We start from the raw sequence: 5,335 nt of genomic DNA, 5'->3' as shown, positions 1-5,335 counted from the left end.
TCCCTTCCTCTCTCTCTAAAAAAAGCAATAAAAACATTTTAAAAATAAAATAAAAGTGGAAGAGAGACAGAAAGGTAGCAGTCAGAGAGATTTGAACATGCTATGCTGCTGGCTTGAAGAAAGAGGAAGGAACCACAAACCAAGGAATATAGGCGGTGGTGTTTAGAAATTAGAGAAGCCAAGGAAACAAATTCTCCCCTAGAGCATCTAGAAGGAAAAAGTCTGGATTAATCAGTTCAGAATGCCATAACAAAATAGTATAGACTAAGTGGTTTAAACAACAAATGTATTTTTTCACAATTCTGTAGCTGCGAAGTCTAAAATCAAGATGCCAACAAATTTGGTTCCAGGTGAGGACTCTCTTTCTGGCTTATCTTTCTGTGTCCTCACATGGCAGAGAGAAGGGGAGGAAGCTCTCTAACTCTTTTTATAAGAGCATTGATCCCATCCTGAGGGAGCCACCCTTATGACTTCATCTAAACCTAGTTATCTCCCAAAGGCCCCCCTCTCCAAATACCATCATATTAGGATTTATAGCTTTAACAAATTAATTGGTGGGCACAGGTCAGTCCGTAGCAGCACCCCTGCCAACACCTTAATTTTATCTCAGGGAGACCCATTTTGGACTTCTGACCTCCAGAACTGTAAAATAACAATTTTGTGTTGTTGTTAGCCACTGTTTGTGGTAATTTGTTATAGCAGCAATAGGAAACTAATACAGTCCAACATTCTGTTACTTGCAGCCCAACACAATTCTAACTGCTACACAAATTTCCAGGAACAGTAAATAGTTAATACTTGAGTACTTACATGCTAGACATGATTCTAAGAGCATTTAATCCTCAGAGCACCACCATGAGATCAATACTATTATAATCTCCATCTCCAATTTAAGTAACTTGCCCAAGGCCTCACATTTAGGCAGTGCCCACATTTAACCCAAATATTCTAACTCCAGAGTCCGTCCTCTTAACCACTATGCCTTAGAATATATCAAGGACCAGAATTTGAGAAACTCTCACTTGAGGAACTAAAATCTTAGTTCCATGAAATTGTAAACTATCACTGCATAACAAATTTTGTCTTAAGTTTTAAAATAATTTTTTAGACCATCATTGAAATAAAAACTCAGAATTTAAAAACTCCCTTAGAATTTGCAACACTCAAGAATACAAAGGATCCTGGTACAAGAAACACTAGAAAACTATATTATCTTACGCATGAACACTAAACAAGATTTATTTCTGATTAAATAAAAAGAGTTGTTTACCAAGTGTAAGTTTCTTAAGCATTTTGATTTATTCTAGAACATTGGTTCTCAGATTTTAGCATGTATCAGAATCATTTCAGGGGGTGGGGCTTGTGAAAGCACAGATTGCTGGACTCCATTCCCAGAATTTCTGATTTCAATAAATCAAAGGTGGGGCGCAAGAAGTTACATTTCTAACAAGGTCCCATATAATGCTGATACTGCACCTGGAGAATCATTATAGAAAAAGCATGAAGTTTCTAATACCATAAATGTTTAAAAATATTATTTCTAAACTGTATTATGTAACTATTCTAATTTTTATTCTCTGTCAAAAGGTAGAGAAAGGAAGGTTCTTAAAAATTCATTTAATTTAATCAATTAATATCCCAGTTTATACCATGTGGTAACAGAATATTCTTAAATTAGGACTCACATTAACAATTTTATTTTCAAAAATTACTGTGTTTCCTAAATGCCAGGCACATGCTAGACTCTGGGGATAAAATGATGAATAAGTCACTAGCTCTCTCTCTCTCAAGGAATTCCCAGCCAGTAGGGAGACCAATGTAAAAATTATAATATGAAAGAAAAAGATACAGATTAAATGCTTCAAAACCAACCGAGAGCAGTAACTCTACCCAGGAGACTGTCAGAGGGAACTCCAGAAATGAGGTGACATTTCAGTGGGTCCAAAACCACACAAAAATTGTTCTGCAGTTCTTGTAGGTGGGAACAGGCATTTTCGGCAGAGTGCATTGGTTGATCACAAGGCAAGCAACTGGATGTGGACATAAAGGGGAGGAAGTGAATAGAGAGGGTGGAAGTGAGGCTGTGAAGAACAGCTGGAGCCAATGGTCATGACTTGGTCAGAAATCCAAAGTTCAGTTCAACAGCTACTCTGTTGGGATCCAATGCTAGGCACCCAGAGAGAGGAGAGAGGCTCATGAAAAGCCTCACCCTCCACCCCAAGGGTCTGGATTTAGAACTTATTTCTGTCGTCTTCCTTTCTTCTTTCCTTTTTTTTTCTTTAGAATTTATTTCTGAGATGTCTTTTTCTCTCTCTCACCTTAAAATTAATTTCTGTTTCATTTCTGTAAGGAAAAAGCAGCTTTAATCTCCCCCTGAATTGCTGAGGGAAAATTTGAGGCCAGTAAAGTTTAAGCAACCTCTTTACCCAGCAAGTGGGCGTGCATAAAAACCCTGGCATTCTGGTCAACCTAATGGTTGGGCCTGAGGTGCAGCTATCAAGCGTGGGCATGCCTGGGAACACTGATGCTCATTTGTCCCCCTGTAATAGTTTTAGTTTGTTTACAGTCTCCTGTGGCTACCTACAGACAACAGATTGTTCATTCCTGCCTATTATTCTTAGCACAAAAGAACTCACTTAGCTTTGGCTTTATGACTGCTGTCTGAAAACTAGGCTACTCATTCATAAATGACAGTTTAGTTCTTTAAAATGGTAAATACTTAGTAACAGTACTGGTATTCAAAGTGTACATGAACACTGTCTACTAGCTAGCTGGTGAGAAGTATAAAAAATTATGATTTCTAAGTAAAATAAATGTAATTCAAAATTTGGAAAAAAGTTTTGCCCTGGCCCAGTGGCTCATTAGTTGGGTCGTTGTCCCATACACCAAAAGGTTTTGGGTTCAATTTCTGGTCAGGGCACCTATCTAGGTTGCAGGTTCATCCAGGTTGGGAGCATACGGGAGGCAACCAGTCAATGTTTCTCTCTCACATCGATGTTCCTCTCTCTCTTCCTCTCTCTCCCTCTCCCTTCCTCTCTCTTCCTCTCTCTCTCTAGAATCAATGAAAAACATATCCTTGGGTGAGGATAAAAAGATACTTGGAAGAAAATTTGTTTTCAAATTAGTTTCATCTAGCTACTAAGATCATACATATATGGCACTCAACTACTTTGTGTTTACTTTTATGCATATTTCCTAGACTTAATAGAAGCTCTGAAACACTGCCTTTGTTAGTTCCAAATTCCTAAACTACATTTATGTTCAAACACCAACTGTTTTGGAAAATTTTCAATTTTCTGTTTAAGTTTACAGTTCTCATCATCGTGACTTACCATTTATCAACCAAATTTTTAAAAAATACTTTGACTACTTGAAAATAAGACCCACATTCTTGCCCCCTAAGAAGATCAAGGATTCAAATATACAGTGACGGAAGGAGATTTGACTTTAGGTGGTGAACACATGATGCAATATACAGATGATGTATTGTAGAACTGTACAAATGAAACCTATATAATTTTGTTAACTGATGTCATCCCAATTAATTTAATAAAATTTATTTTTTAAAAAGAAGTTCAAGGAATTAGAGGAGACTCCAGAAAAATTATAAACATACTTTATGATCCTTTCTAAGTAAGAAAAACATGATTCAGTACTGTCTGTAGTACTAAAACCCTTAGTATATGCCAAAAATTGCTTAAGCTCTTTCTGCTACTCTATAAATAAATTGTATTTGACTATCCAGCTCTATTGCGTGTTTATATTTTGAATTCTGAATTTTTGGACAGTCTTACAGTTAAAGGCATTGATCTTTTTGTACACTGGTAGAGTCTTGCTCTGTCTTGAAATTAAATGAGGAAAACTGGGTCTACAAAGTCATTAGAGGAAAAATACTATCTGTCTTTACATATCTACTACTTGGATTTAACTTTAGCAATAGTGGGAAGTAGTGATTTTTTAAAATGTTATGATTATAACAATCCCACGAATAAGTAAACAAAATAATAACTCTTAAAACCTTGTACCCCTCTATATGTATCCTTCTTTTTATGTACACTCGTAAATGCGTGCTTACTATAAATATATGTATTATATATACTCATATATATAATACCTAGTTAATGCAAAAAAAAAAAAGTAATGAAGGAGTAGATGAACAATAAAGACATAAGACATATAGAAACCAGTAACAAAATGACAGACTTAAACCCTATCTGATCAGTAATCACCTTAGATATAAATTACATTAAATGTAACTATCATTCCTCATTATTCTTCAGTATAAGTTAATAAATTCTAATTCCAAATTTTACAACATATTCTATAACAAATTTACTTGGCCTGAGCCTATCTCTCAAAACTTCCAGAATGTGAAAGCAAAATATAGTTGATGAATACCAAATCTATACTAATTAGCACATATTAATTTCCTCCTACACACATCCACTTGGATTGTACATGGCATCTCTAAATCAACATACCCAACATTCCTATATTTCCTATGTCAGTTGCTGCCCCTACCATCCAACCCTAAACCAAAACTAATTCATCCTTGACTTCTTTTAACTCACCCATCCATGGCCCCTCTAATCAACCACTAAATCCTGCTGAAAATAACTCCTAAATCTCTCTCAAAGACATTCTCTTATACCTATCCCTAATACCACTGTTCTAGTTTAAGTGCTCATTGTCTCTCCTAGGCCTTCTAGCCTTCTCTCTTCTCCTCTCAATGTCCACCCTCCCCACTTCAGCCAAAATGATCTAATTTGAGGTTGATTATCAACCTAAAAACAAAAGCCAGGGATTATTCAAGATCTTATTCCCTGGCATATGTCATTAGTTTGGCTCAAATAAACTCATAAAAATTCTCTACAGGTCTGGATTCTTCTTACATTAACATTTACTTGGCACAGTCAGCAGGATTCTGAAGCCCACCCAGGACCACTCTGCAGAGCCAGATCACTGCTAGGTACAAGTGAGGGCTATCGTACCCCACCAGCTTCCCACTTTGCATCAGATAAACTTCAATGAGTCTTTCTTGGAATTTCAGGAGTTGCTTTAAGTAGCAGACCATGACTTTATTTGAGCTGTACTTAGAAAAATCCTTGAGGTGGATAAGGGTTGAGATAACTCGGGGAAAAATGGGTTACTGCTCTTATTTTGGCTTTTTAATTGTATTGCTTACTGAGAGTCTGAACAAAACCTTTGCTGGTTAAATGAACTCTCTCTAGCTCTGAAAGAGAAAGGATACTTGCTTCCCCAACCCAAACAGCAAATGGGTGACAACAGCTGTTTCAGACCCCCAAATCTGGGGTGGCACAGATGGCACGGGCAT

General features: G+C 36.6%; 1 protein-coding gene across 1 annotated transcript in view; it reads left to right on the top strand.

The window, feature by feature from the left end:
* The window catches only part of HNRNPH3 (heterogeneous nuclear ribonucleoprotein H3), a 79,531-nt gene that overhangs the window by 55,777 nt on the left and 18,419 nt on the right, over positions 1 to 5,335 (top strand). The gene's annotated exons all lie outside the window — the stretch shown is intronic.

This window comes from Miniopterus natalensis, chromosome 14, assembly GCF_054644295.1.
Source record: "Miniopterus natalensis isolate mMinNat1 chromosome 14, mMinNat1.hap1, whole genome shotgun sequence".
NCBI classification, from domain to species: domain Eukaryota; kingdom Metazoa; phylum Chordata; class Mammalia; order Chiroptera; family Miniopteridae; genus Miniopterus; species Miniopterus natalensis.
Note: the sequence above shows the minus strand (reverse complement) of the source record. Positions and strands in the feature narration are given on the sequence as shown.